The following is a 15,177-nucleotide window of genomic DNA, read 5'->3' on the forward strand; positions in this document are numbered from 1 at the left end:
GAGATGGCAAAGAGGTGGCAGCCAAAAAGAGGGGCGTGGCAGGCAAGGATGGAGACGGCTTCCCCGAGCCTAAGGAGTGCATCATGATCTTCAGCGGATTCGACGCTGTTTGGTCCAAGCGCTAGCATAAGATCCGCTATTGAGAGGCATGCGTCGCTGAGACGGCCATCCCCTCCTTCCTCAGCTGGTTGAAATCGCTGATCACCTTCGATCAGAGGGACCATCCCTCCCATGTCACGAGACTAGGATGGTACCCACTCGTGGTCGACCCCATCATCCACAAGAAGAGCCTCACCAAGGTGCTGATGGACGGGGGCATCGCCCTCAACATCCTATACATTGACACCTTCGATGCCATGTGCATCCCCCAATCGGAGCTTCGCCTGGCAGGCTCCCCCTTCCATAGGGTGATCCCGAGAGCGCAGGCATTCCCGCTCAGATAGATCGATCTGCCCATCATGTTCGGTAGCCGAGCCAACTTCCGCTCAGAGGTCATCACCTTCAAGGTGGTGGACTTTTCGGGGCCCTACCACGCCATCTTGGGGGCGGCCATGCTACACAAAATTCATGGCAATCCCCAACTACACCTTCCTAAAGTTGAAAAAGTCAGGACCAAACGACGTCATCACCGTGAGTAGCACCTTTTCGCATGCCTTCGTGTGCGACCGTGAGCATTATGAGCTCGCCACGGCGGTCGTCCATTTGTCCGAGCTCCCACAGCTCGGGGAATCGTTGGCCCCGGTAGTCCCATACTACAACAAACCAACTTCATCGACGGCATTCCACCTGCTCAAAGAAACCAAGGTGGTGGGGATTGACCCCACCAACCCAACCAAGATGGTTCAGATCGGGACCCAGCTCTCGACCAAATAGGAATGCGAGCTCATCGACTTCCTATGTGACAATCGCGATGTCTTCGCATGGCAGCCCTCTGACATGTCGAGGATACCGCAGGAGGTCGCTGAGCATGTGTTGTGCCTTATCCCGGGCTCAAAGCCCACCAAGGAGCATCTACGTCGCTTCGACAACGACATGTGCAGCGCCATAGGTGAAGAAACCGCCAAGCTCCTGGCAGCAGGATTAATTAGAGAGGTATTCCACTCTGACTAGCTCGCCAATCCCGTTCTTGTCAAAAAGAAGACCGGGAAGTGGAGAATGTGTGTTGATTATACTAGCATCAACAAGGCATGCCCCAAGGATCACTTTCCTTTGCCACACATAGACCAGATAATAGACTCCACCTCGGGTTGCGAGATCCTCTCCTTTCTAGATGCTTACTCAGGCTACCACCAGATCGTGATGAAAGAATCCAATCAACTCACAACCTCGTTCATCACCCCGTATGGTTCATACTGCTAGGTGACCATGCCCTTCAGCCTGAAGAACACTGGCGCCACCTACCAAAGGTGCATGTAGCAATGCTTTGTCGACCAAATCTACCCGCCTGATCGGCCTGATCAGGTCGAAAGGCCGAAACCAACAATCACCCTCTATGTTGATGACATAGTGGTCAAAACGGCTCAAGCTTGCGACCTGATCGCGAACTTGGCCACGACATTCACAAACCCTCCGCAGGTACCACGAAAGGAAGATTAGGGGAAGGATACTCGAAGTTGACGATCTCATACTCCGGAGGACCCAATCAACGAAGGAAAAACACAAGCTCCCTCCACCATGGGAAGGGCCCTATACGGTGATCGAAGTAATCCAATCGGGCACCTACCGACTGGAGGACAACAACGGCAATGCTTTCACCAACACTTGGAACATTGAACAACTACGTCATTTTTCCCCTAAATTGGGTCTAACCACCTTTTCTTTTTACCATCACATAATAAACAACTTTGTCCCTGAATGGAAACACATTCCATGTCTTTGATTATCCTACGTAACTCTGTTCTTACTCCCAACCGAACATACCCTGCCTTTCCCTATGGATACGAGCAGCCGAGCCCCACGGGCCACGCCCTAGACTCCCAAGGTCGCACCGTATGGGACAAACGGGTAGGTACGAGTGGGAAGGGATACAAATGAAGATTATGCTAGGTTACAAACAGAGAACAGATATCATGGTTCTGTCACAAGGGCAGTACTGATGTATTCATTAAATACAAAAAACTATTCACATGAGGACTCACCCACAAACTTAACTTTTACATTTTCTACTACAGCAAATACTACTGCGACTGTAAGGGATCCGCTCGGTTCCGCTCCCTCGGCTTCGACAAGCGCAACGGGTACCTCAAGGGCGTTGCACCCATAGATGCTCAGTAGAAGAACATGGAGCTCCTGATCTTCTCATACAGTCAAGGCGGCTCCTGGGTAGGGGCCCCTGAGTCTGAAAGAAATATCATCAAACTTTATTAACTGGCCAACACAAGAGACAGGTAAGGAAGCGAAGGGGCGCCCCATGTAGGCCATGCCGACTTCGTCACGAACGACGAGCATGGGTCCCAGTCAGACATTTCCAACTGAAGCTCTCCGAACCCCATCACTCAGGTCATCAAGGTGAGCATGTGTTCATTAATACAAAAACTATTCACACAATCCAATCTTCGCACCTAAAAATGCCTCGGCTGCACAATGACGCCTCAGGTGACAAAATTCCATCTTAGACAAAAAAACACACACACATGCCCAGTAAAATAGCACCCCCAAACGGTTCTGCCTGAACCGCCTGGGGGCTCAGGGGCTACACCCGCGAGTGTGCTCACACGCACCTGCCGACAAAACAGAAAACCTCCCCTGATGACACAAAACCCCCTAGACGGTTCCACCCAAACCGCTCGGGGGCTCGGGGGCTACACCCGCGGGTGCGCTCGCGCGCACCCGTCGGTAATACAAAAATCCCCTGAACGATTCTACCTGAATCGCCCAGGGGCTCAGGGGCTCCTGTCGGGTTCGTAAACTTGGGGTCCCTTGGGGACCGACTTCCGTGCCAACGCTCGGCCCAAGAGTCTAAATACAATAGGCCAGAAGGACGGCCCAGTCACTGGCCAGAAGGTCTAGACCAAAAGGAGCAACACCCGCTCATCAACCCCTTCGGCCCACCACTTCGATAGGAGCACTCGCTTCGGCCTCCAGCTGTCTCCGGACGCCCTCTCTGATCGGAAGGCCTGGCCCAAAGCGCTACTTCCGGCTCCAACCCCACGTCTTCGACTGAGGATCGCAGGAACCCTGCTCACTGCTCTTCTCCGATCGGTACACTCAGAGCCGACTGGAACCATCCGACCGGGGCTGCCCGCTCGGAAGGAACCAAGAGACGTGCGGAGAAAAGCAAGGCAAGGCTCACAAGTCAAAACCACTATACTAGGACCATACCTTGTATAGAACAGTACTCTGCAGCAACCCTAACACAAAGACATCTCCCTCTATAGTATTGTAGGCATCGCTAAAAACGCCCATACGGTAAGCCCCCCCATGTGCCTCTTATAACGTCCCACCTCTATAAGGCATGGCCCCCGTGTGCCTCTTATAATGTCCCACCTCTATAAGGCAGGGCCTGCTTACATCTGACAACTTTTCTAGGACATAGACTGCCCTCACAGACCCACACAACTCTTTTCTACGCATTTTGTCCTCACTCACGCGCACCCAGGAAGGACTTCTTGATCGGTCACCCATCCTAAAATTGCTCTAGGCCGAGCACGCTTAACCTCAGAGTTCTTTAGAGATGGACTTCTGGAAAAGTAATTGCAACTTGATGGTATGAGTATCCTACTAATCCTGTTAAGCCCTAGGTCAGGATGTTACATCCTCACCCCCTTAAGAGACCGACATCCTCATCGGTCAATCCCAAGCCAGGAACGTCATCTCTTGGCCATATCTGTGTGTCTAGTGCCAGCGCATGTGCCATGCTATGTGACCACTCTAGAACCACTCTAGCCATGCGCACCATGCCTGTGCAACTACAACACATGCACCTATGAAACCACGAGAGTCGGCTCTGATACCATACTGTAATGTCCTACCTCCACAAGGTCGGGCCCGCTTACATCTGGCAGCTTTTCTAGGACATAGACTGCCCTCACAGACCCACACAAGTCTTTTCTGTGCACTTTGTCCTCACTCATGCGCACCTAGGAAGGACTTCCCGATCGGTCACCCATCCTGAAATTGCTTTAGGCCAAGCACGCTTAACCTCAGAGTTCTTTAGAGATGGGCTTCCGAAAAAGAAGTTGCAACTTATTGGTATGAGTATCCTATTATTCCTATTAAGCCCTAGGCCAGGATGTTACACCTCTGGGCATCGATAGCGTTATGGGCACCGGGATTTACCGTACCAGGTGAACGTGGTGAGACTCCTCACATGCCCTCTAGGAATCGAACAAGATTTGCAGGTACCAACGACTACCATCCCTAAAGAAGGCAGCATGACCTCCCACATGCATCTGGCATTCTACAGTGACATCAACAGTGTTGTAGGCACCTAACATTATCTTGTACCCGCCGGTGTGGGCAACAAGGCTCGGAAGGCATGGGCAACAAGGCTCGGTAACATATGCATCCTTTCCCTCTCACTTGTAAAATCATCCCCTTCATCTATAAAAGGGGGTGCACTTCCCCCAAAAAGGGGAGACTGATTTGAGTTAATCAGAGTTCCTAAGTTCACTAGCTCATAACCACAGAACCGCTAGGTTCGGACCTCAAGCACCCGCTTGAACACTTAGCTCATAGCGAAGTTCCTGTCACTCTCAGCCCTTTTGATCGGAGCTGACCGGACCTCTTGTACACCCCATCCTTCTCCTTCTCATTTGTAACCCCACTGCAAACTTCGAGCACCTGGGCTGAGGAATAAAGTCACTGACTGACCCCGACTAGACATAGGGCACGTTGCCTGAACCAGTATAAATACTGTGTCATTTAGTGCTAGGCCACCTCCGATCACAACATACAGCAAAACTACAAATATTCACTAGTTGGTCACTTTTTGTACCGACATGTTGAGAGCTTGTGCCCTATAGTACGGAACAAGTTGGGATAAGAGTTTGCCCTATGCTGAATTCTCCTATAATAATAGCTACCAGAAAAGTCTTAAGATGGCACCATTTGAAGCGCTGCTTGGCAGAAAGTGCAGGACACCACTGTTTTGGAATCAAACAGGGGAAAGTCAAGCCTTTGGACCAGAAGTTTTGGAATAGGCAGAGAAACAGGTACAAACAATAAGGCAAAACTAGAAGGTTGCACAGTCTCGACAGAAAAGCTATGCTGACATGAGAAGAAGGGATTTGGTGTTTGAGATTGGTGATTTTGTTTGTCTCAAAGTATCACCTATGAGAGGAGTTAAGAGGTTTCATACCAAGGGAAAGTTGTCACCTAGGTAGGTGGGACCCTTCAAGATCATCAATAGGAGAGGAGAAGTTGCTTACCAGCTAGACTTACTGGAACAGCTCTTAGGTGTTCATGATGTCTTCCATGTATCACAGCTTAAGAAATGTTTGAGAGTACGTGAGGAATAGTTACCCTTGGATGAACTAGATATCCAAGAGGATCTCTCATACAAAGAATATCCAGTGAGAATTTTAGAAACAACTGAGAGAATCACAAGGAGCAGGATTATAAGAATGTGTAAGGTTTAGTGGAACAGGCATTCGGTGGATGAGGCAACCTGGGAAAGAGAGGATGATCTAAAATCTGACTATCCTAATATTTTTGAATCACTTGAATCTCGAGGACGAGATTCATCTGAAGGGGGGTAGGTTTGTAACACCCTAAAATTTCATTTGTAAATTAGTAATTAAATTGGAGCATTTATTTGATTTTCTATGCATTTAACCTAGGCCAAATAATACATTTTGGTTAATTAAAATTAACTATAAGGTTTAAAAACATGTTTGTTGCATTCATGCCGAAGCATACTATTTTTGGTTGAGTGTAGGGCAAGGTTGTTTGAGGTTGAATTCAAAATTCATTTGAATTTGATCAATTTTCAAAGCTCGGAAAATAGGAAAGGATTTTCTTTTAAAATTTTTCTTCTTTCTCCTATCTAGCCCAACTCTAGAACCGGCCTAGTTTTTGTTTTTCTTTTCCCACATCGGCAACCGGCCTTGGCCTGCTGGCGGCCTAGCCCCATGTGTAACAACCTAAAAATCCACACACCAAAAATACCAACTGCAAAATTTTTCTTAAAACTCCCATGTGATGATGAGTATCATGTATAGTAACCCAACCTAAGAAATGCATTAGGTCTAACCCCAACCCAAGTTAACACATAAGCATGGCATGTCATTAGTTAATTGTGTTTATCTAAATTCTAACAAATAAAGTATTGCATACATTGTTAATTCAAAATGTGATTTGGATTTCCATTTGAGTTATGATATGCTTAACAACTCCAATAAAATAATAAACCATAAAATAATTAAAACTCAAGCCAAGGAATAAAGGTTTAAAGAGAAAAACTAATCCTATTTTTGTATAACAAAAACCACACCTATTTTTGTTATACAAAATAGCTAAATAAATTCCTAGTATTTATATAAGTATGTTGTGGGCCTCATATCAAAAACTCCAATGAATATGGTGCACCAATTTGGAATCCAAATTTAAAAATCAAAATTGAATTCAAATAAAGAAGAAGGAAAATAAACCAGAAAAAGAAAAAGGGAAGAAGAAGGCCTCACAGGCTCGGCCTGCTCAGCTCGCGCCAGCCAGCCAGCCCAACTGGCCTACCAACCCCCTTCTCGTCTTCCCAGCACGTGCGTGTGGCCCACGAGCCAGCCCAGCACGCCCGCGCGCACTCCACTCGCCTGCTGCCGCTGCCACGCGGGCCCCACCCATCAGCTTTCTCCTGTTCATCTTCTCCACGCCATGCCCCAACCGCTCACGCCGATTTCCTTCACCGACCGAGCCTCGACAGCGGTGGCAGGGGCGGGCCAGGGGGTCACGCTCGGGGCATGGCCTTGTCCCCTTGGCGCCGCACCCACGCAACCACGCACGACCGTTGGATGAGATGCACACACCTCCGATCCCCCTTAATCTCCAGCCGTCGAACACCGAGCTCCATGGCCGAGCTTGGCTATAAGAGCCCTGATCCCGGTTGCCCTAGCACATTCCCATGCCCGCCGCCACCTTGTAGCCACCCCCTGTGCACCCGAGCCGAGAGAGAGAGCCAAGAGTGGAAGAAGGAAGGGAGCGGGAGAAAGAAGAAGGAGCCACCGACGGAGCACCTCCAAAGCCGCTGGAGAAACGACGACGCCACGATGCTGCACGGCACTGCATAGCTTCTAGAGCTACATGGCCGCAACTCGCCACTGCGTCGCCATCCCCTCTTCCACAACACCTATGGTGAGCCCTCGGTTCTTCCCCTGCTCGCCACTGGACCCTGCTACTCCGGCCATGGTGCTCCATACCATGAGCGCATAGGCTAGGGCCACCTCCGGCCACTAGGAACACACGCACCCATGCACACATCCACGACCACGCCGTGACCACCCCACCGGAGCCCCGTAGATCACCCGCGCGCCTCGCCGTCGTCACCATGTCGCCGTGGCCGCCGGGAAGTCCCTACCGGCCACCTGGGAACCTGAAGCCTCGCCTTGAGCCCTGGACGCCTTCGCCGTGCACCCACAGAACCGCAGAAGCCCCTATCTGCCTAGCCAAGCCACCGAAGAGCCTGCATGCGCGACCTCGCCACCGGCGAGCACTGCCGAGCCGCCAGCCGCCGTGGCCAATGCCCTGGAAGGCCCCGGCCACCACTTAGACCCCAGCATCATGATCGCCGTGGCCTGGGAAAGCCTTTCCCCTCCCCAATTGGAAACCAGCGCCGCCATGAAGGCTCACCAGCAAGCACGCCGCCGGTGGAAGCACAGCCACGGGAGAAATAGGGGAGACCCCCTCACCGGCCGTCCGCGCCTGCACCCGGTGTACATGGACCGTGCCTGAAAGAAGAAGGGTGGACTCGGTCCACCGTAGACCTGTCTGCGGTCCATGGACCAGCACCTCCTGGTCCACCGTGAGCCACGCTCATGCCCGCAAGCCATGGACCATGGCCCAGTAGAGGCCCACGGCTACGACATGGCAGCGCCACAGCATGCCACGTGGCGGGCCAAGCCCAGCCCAGACCGGCCCAACCCGAACCCCCTAGAGCCCTGTTTGAGACCCAGTTCGTGTTGACCGTTGACCTGGCCCCACATGTCAGTGGCACAGACACTCTAGACCCACACGTTAGAAGCTGACGTCATGATGACATCACGCGGGACCCACATGTCAGTAGCAACACAGCCAAGGTGACGTCATGCTGATGTCACAGTGATGTCAGTTGCTGATGTCAGCAGCCCTGGCCCCACACGTCAGTGACCTGACCCGTTGACTATTGACTCACCGTTGACTCGCCGTTGACTTGATATTGACTTTGGCCGGACCCACCTGTCAGTGACCCGAAAGCCCTGGTCCCACTTGCCGGACTGATGACGCTGAGGACATCATGCTAACGTCAGCTGGACCCCACCTGTCAGTACCAGAACCAAGATGATGATGTCATGTTGATGTCATGCTGACGTCAGCACACCACGTGGACCAGTCACAGCGTGACACATGTCAGCCCTAGGATTAATTCAACCTTTTTCCATTTTCAGAGATAGATTTAATCTTCGGAAATTCATAACTAATTCATACGACCTCAGAAAAATATGAAACCTAGGACCAAAATTCATCTAAAATCGAGCTCTACGCGATAAACCCATGTTTGAGTGCTTTTGGCTCTTTTGAATTTTCATTGCTTCTTTGTGCTTATTCTATAGATGTCGCTAACGCGACTATAATGCGATCGTTTATAGACTCGGAGGAGAACCTGACGGACAAGGATCATGAGTACCGTGAGGAGTATGGAGACGACTACATTGAAGGTGCCTACATCCCACCCTAATCTTATAGCACCTATTACGCATGGCTAATATAGAACTGCTATTGCTTTACTTTACTGCTACAAGCCATATTATGATAAGAATTGCATGGTAGTATGCTTACTTGAAGGCCTTTACCTTGACACAACCTTACCCCTACATACCCTACTATTAGGCTAGACACATGCTTACTGCTATATATTTCATTACTTATACTTCTACTACACTTATACTACATGCGTGGTGGAAACTGGTGTTATCTAGACTATGGGGAGAGTGCTGCGTGTGTGACTTGGTGTGTGGAGGGTGAGGGTTGTGTCAACCAAGTTGGAGTATACGACGAGCCTAGGGCAAGTCTTGCCATGGGGTGCTACCTAGGCACCCTGGAAATGGATACCTATAGTGGGTAAATGGTATATGAGGTGGTTCTGGGTGTGAACCTGTGATGGGAGGAGCCCGGGATGGAGGTGCTGTGGTGGCATGGTAAATGGAAACCCTAATGAAGACATTCTGGCTTGGTCACCCCTAAGGACTTACTAGTACTCAGATTCACTAGGAAGCATTACGTACCACTCGCCCTATATGGTGCAGGATGGTCGGACTACTTGGTAGGATATTGCCACTACTGCTAGGTTGATAGCGAACAGTGTAAGGAGGTACGGGGCGCGGAGGATTTCCCCCACACCCTCCCGAGACTTCATGGAGACTTGGTAGACCCGGCTCATGACTCATAGTTTCAGCCACCCCAGACTAGACTTGGGGTGTACCAGGGCTGAACTGGTAGAGTGGCATTATCCTAGGATAGCAAGCGGCCGGAATCAGCCCAGTTGACTACGGTCAGCGAGGAAGGCAGATCTTGTGGTTATGTGAAACCTCCTGCAGAGTGTATGGTTGATCGATCGATACATGTGCCGACTTGTTGGCTATGGACCTTTCCTGGGTTTCGCTTAAACTAGATAGTGAGATGAGTCCTTCTTCCCCCCTGGGAGTGAGTGTTCGGTCAGTAGCCAGGGGCTATGGGCCTTGAGACAAGTGCCTGAGAGGGAGTTGGCCTAGTCGACCGAGCGATGGTATGGTTATGGTGATGGTGTGGTGATGGTGGTATATCAATCCTAGGATTGAAACCCGTCTCTAGGAAGGGAATGGGGTGGAATGTGTGTGGGAATGGTGTTAAAACTTGACTACACTTTTATATACTTGATATGCTAAATGCATAGGAAACCCCTAGCCTTATAGGTTCCTTTGATTATATCCAACCTGCATCCAATTTCCACAAAGCAATGCTCATAGGGTTGGGAGTGGCCAGTACAAATCGTACTGATAAACTTTGGCACACAGGTTCTGCTAAGGAGTATAGCTCCGAGGAGTTTGATGGTTGAGGGGTTCGTGCCTATGCTCGAGTTTGGCGATCTTATCTTCAAGCTGTTTCTGAATGAATGCTACTTTTGATTCCGCCAATGCGGCAATGTAATAATTTATGTAATTCCACACTATTTGTACTCTGATATTATAGTTGTATGGATGTGATATTCGACTGGAATTTGGGTAATATGATCTACAATGGTCTTATTACACTTCGACGCTGTGGATTTCCCTTCGCGGAAATCGGGGTCGCTTCACCGCGCCTCCCCTCCCTTCCTTCCCTTCGTGCTCACAGCCTGCTCACGGCCCACTCCACACCTTCACTTCACATCGCTCCATGCATGCGCCTATAGCTCACCCCGTGGTCCAGCTCTCTATGCCCACGCCCGCATGCCTGCTCTCTTTCTCTAGCAACCGGGACCCACCTGTTAGACGCACCTCCCTCCTTTCCTTCCCTACCTCGCCAGTGATGGCGTGCTTGCCATCGGAGGCAGCCGCACCCGCCGGGCCACCAGGCTAGGAATGGAAGGCATCCAAATTTGCCCTCATCACACTCCCTTCCTTCTACCATAGTGCCCCACTCACCTACAAAACCCTGAGCTGAGCCCCTCCTTCTCTCCTTTTCCCATTCACCATTCGAGCTCTCACCGTCACCCCGCAATCCACCGTTCTAGTGCCCAATCAACGTCGCCGATGCACCCATGAGCTCCGCCTTACTCCACTGGAACTATAGGTGCCTTCATCTCTCTGTTTTGGTATTCAATCGCTTAGATTCACCCTCACCCACGCCCTTTTCTCTCTCTAGCCACCGTTGTAAGTCGCTGAACACCTTTGGAGCCCTCCCGGACACCGTGAACGTCTTCTCTAGACACACAGTGAGCTGATCATACTTCCCATGACCTCTTTTTGGTAGTTGACGCCCTAGAGCACCGTATCAGCCAGCTCTAGTCACGCCGGCCCTAGTGCCGTCATGGGGGCCTTCGCCTCAACATGCTCCCCATCCCTATTTCGGTAACCGAGCGAGTCCACGAGAGCCTGTACTTCATTTCCGTGTGTTCGGTTTGATCTGGGGTGGTCCAAAATTTCGTACCAGCATTCACCATGGTGCTCGGCTTGCCACCGGCCATGGCGTGCTTGCCGAAGACACAGTGCAGGTGGCAGGGGTTATCCCATTCATTCCTCGCTGTCGGATTCACGTGAACGGCTCTAATTAGAGCATACCCCTTCGGGGTCTTAATCGGTCCATCGTGGACCCATGGACATGGTCCATAGCACCACATCAGCATGTGCCCATGCACACGTGGTGCACCGTGCCAACCAGAGTGAGCCATGTGGTCACCCAGTCAGCCGGCGACACGGTCAACTGCGACCCGCCATGCACTTTTGCAGTTTAGCACCTCGGTTTTCAGTGAATCAACCTGCGGTCCAGTACTGTTCAAATAAATTAATTTTTAGTCCTATTTTTATTCATTTTAGACCCTGTAGTTTTAGGAAACAGTGCATGCCATCCATAATTTGTTTAAATTCTGATTTTATTAGTTTAAATTCAAAATTGAGTTCGGTTTATTTATAGAAATGCCATTAAAACTTGTTTTATGCATAACTTTTACGTTTTAAGTCCGATTTGAGTGATTCTTTTACTCATGTGTTCGTAGTAGTACATAGATTAGTTTTATAATCTTTTCAATCCATGTGTTTGACTATTTGGTGTACTGTTCTAATAGAAGTCTATTTGTATGCATGTAACGATTGGATTGGATGCTTCATTGATGAATTGGAACACGTTAGAGGGTGATTAGTTCGAGGTGACTAAGGATCAGCTGAGGGATCAGCAGTACCAAGAGGAGGACTTTGAGGAAGACAAGTGTAGCAAAGGCCCCTTGTACCTATGAACTCTACAATTCATTTACATGCATGTGTCTAAATTTGAATTACCTTTAAGGACTTTACCTAGATTACTATTGTACCACATATCCTTGTTACCTATGGTTTGGAATGCATTTTGGATAGATGTTGCAGCGCTCAACATAAAATAATTGTTAAACATGACTAAAGGTATTATGCAATGTGATAAAATGGAGCTTTTTAGCAATAATTAGGGGGCTAGAGTACTGGGGTTGAGTGCTCTAGTGTCTCTCCATAAGGATTTAATCCTAAAATGGCTCGATGGGTAAAGTTGTACAATTTCTACTATAAATATTTAACCTGTTATAATAGCCATGCACACGGATATGAGCGATCTAGGATCCTTCATGATTAGTGGTTACTATGCATGGTTGGGAAATGGATATGATCTTGATTATTCATTACTACCAATTGGGTTGGGATTATTCACTAAAGTAGTGATTCAGGATGCTAAAACTTGAACAACTAAAATTGCGAACCGCTAGTCAAACCAGTGTCTAAGCCTTTGAGCCTCATAGATCCCTTTGATATACTTGCTCAGCATGGTGAGCTTACACTTGTTTTACATTCAATGAAAATCCTAGATGGGTAATAGATAACGTGTATGAGGAGTTTCCAGAAGATGTCCAAGACTACTAGATTGATGTTCACCAGTTGGTGTCCCTATGGCAATTTGGGCTAGTTTTCCACTTTGTGTAATAATGTTGCCAATGAGCAAGATTATGTGATAATAGTATGATGAGATATGTGATATAATAAAGTACTTTACTTTGATATTATTATAATTTGATGGTATATGTGTGTTTGGACATCCTGGGCGCACATATGAGTACTTGATTTTGCTATGCAAAATTGGGTGACACTCACCTGATGTCTAGGGGCGGACTCCGCCTCACCCAACATCTATAGGCTCGCTCCGCCTCGCCCGATGTTTGAGGGCTGGCTCCGCCTTGCCCGACATCTGAGGGCTAACTCTGCCTCGCCCGATGTCTAAGGGCTAACTCTACCTCACCCGACTTCTGAGGGCTGGCTCCACCTCACCTAATGTTAGAGGGCTGGCTCCGAACTCCCTCGATGACTGAGGGCTAGCTCCGCCTCGCTCGATCCCTTGGGCATGGCTCCTGACGGAAGCTCATGTCGCTGCCAACCACTATGGGCCAGAAAGTATAACCCAAGGTCAAACTTCTGGCATCAGTACAGGGAGCAGTCACATCTCAACATGACCTGTCCCCACTGATATGTCATTCCAGGGGACTCACATCACCCACAGTGATAGACGCATGGTCACTATGCTGCCTACTCCCTGTATGGTTGCTGATCAGCATGATGGGTCAGCCACGTCGCCTACTGGGGTAGGATGGAATAGCATGACCCGCTGACAACACTAGGGCATGGCATCATCAGGCGAACAAGCGCTTGGCGTGGGGCTATCCCTATCACCACCGGTCATGTTAGTGGGGCCCGCACAAGGGAAGGGAAGGGTCCAGCGACCCTAAAGGACTTTCTCTCCCTCTTATTCTTCTCTTTTCTCCCATTGTAACCTAAGCTTTCCCTTGGCCTATAAAAGGGAAGGCAGGGCACCCCACTAAGGGGCATCAAACAAATGATCCATCGCATATCACATTGCATAATGGACACTCGATCCGAAACACATCCGAACCAATTGGAATTCATCACAACACACCACCTAGAGACTTGGGACCTATCCCTGTCTGGACTATTTGAAACCCCTACTGTGAACTTTCAATGCTAGTCACATGAGCAGCAATGATGAACTGGACATAGGGACATTCTGCCCAAACCAGTATAAATGTTGTGTCTTCTTAGCACACCATCTGGGCCAAACAGCGCAATAATACAAATTTACTCATTGGTGTTTACTCAAAACACCGACACTTGGCATGACGATGCCGAGCCACTGAGCCTCTATTTTGTCCATGGGCAGCACCTCATAGAGGAGGTAGTCGAGGTAAGGCATCCTCCCGTTAGACAGAGGTTCAGGCTCTATTGCTGGATCCTCATCAAGCTCCATGACTTTGGGGTCGGATGGAGCCACCAGGCTAGTTAGCCCCCAAACCTAGGGTAGGCGACGAGTCACCAGTTTGTTTTGGCTCCTCATAGTGTACCGAGGGATTCTACTGATTGCTGGAGAAGATGCCCATCAGCACTGGTTCTCAGCTAGACACCATTTTTGCCAGCGCATCGGCCGCCTCGTTGAGACACCTCGGGATGTGACTTCTCGGCAATATGCAGCCATCTTGGCATTGTGGTAGCTTGATTCCTTCATGACTTGGTCGATGACTAGCTGGGAGTCACCCCAGACATCGATCCATCAGATACCCAACTCGACGATGATGCGTAGGCCGTTGATGAGTGCCTCATACTTGGCCACATTGTTGGAGGAGGGGAAATGGATGCGAACCATATACCTCATGCATACCTCAAGGGGCAAAATGAAGACCAGCCCTGTGCTAGCGCTTTTCTTCATCAGTGATCCATCGAAGTACATTATTCAGTACTCTTGTTCGATGACTATTGGTGGCATTTGGACCTCGATTCACTCCGCAACAAAATTAGCCAGCACTTGGGACTTGATGGCCATCCGAGGGGCATATGAAATGCCTTGACCCATTAGCTCGAGTGCCCACTTTATGATTCTTCCTGTGGCATCTTGGTTTTGGACCACCTCACCGAGAGGTAAGGATGTCACGACCATCACCAGATGTGACTCGAAGTAGTGACGCAACTTCTTCTTGGTGATGAGGACGGCGTATAGGAGTTTTTGGATTTGTGGGTAGCGAGCCTTATAATTGGACAAGACCTCGCTAATGGGTACATGGGACACTACACTTTGAGGGCATGTCCCTCTTCTTCTCACTCTACCACCTAGGGCAGCGCTGACCACTTGTGTGGTGGCCACAATGTAGAGCAGAAGCAGGTTCCCCATCGGTCGGAGATACTAGGATGGGGGCCTTCATCAGGAGCTGTTTAACCTTATCAAGTGCCTCCTAGGCCTCGAATTGGTTAGCCTTTTTTAGAAGCTAATAAGGGGGAGACCTCATTCGCT

The sequence above is a fragment of the Miscanthus floridulus genome, chromosome 9, assembly GCF_019320115.1.
Source record: "Miscanthus floridulus cultivar M001 chromosome 9, ASM1932011v1, whole genome shotgun sequence".
Classification (NCBI taxonomy): Eukaryota; Viridiplantae; Streptophyta; class Magnoliopsida; order Poales; family Poaceae; genus Miscanthus; species Miscanthus floridulus.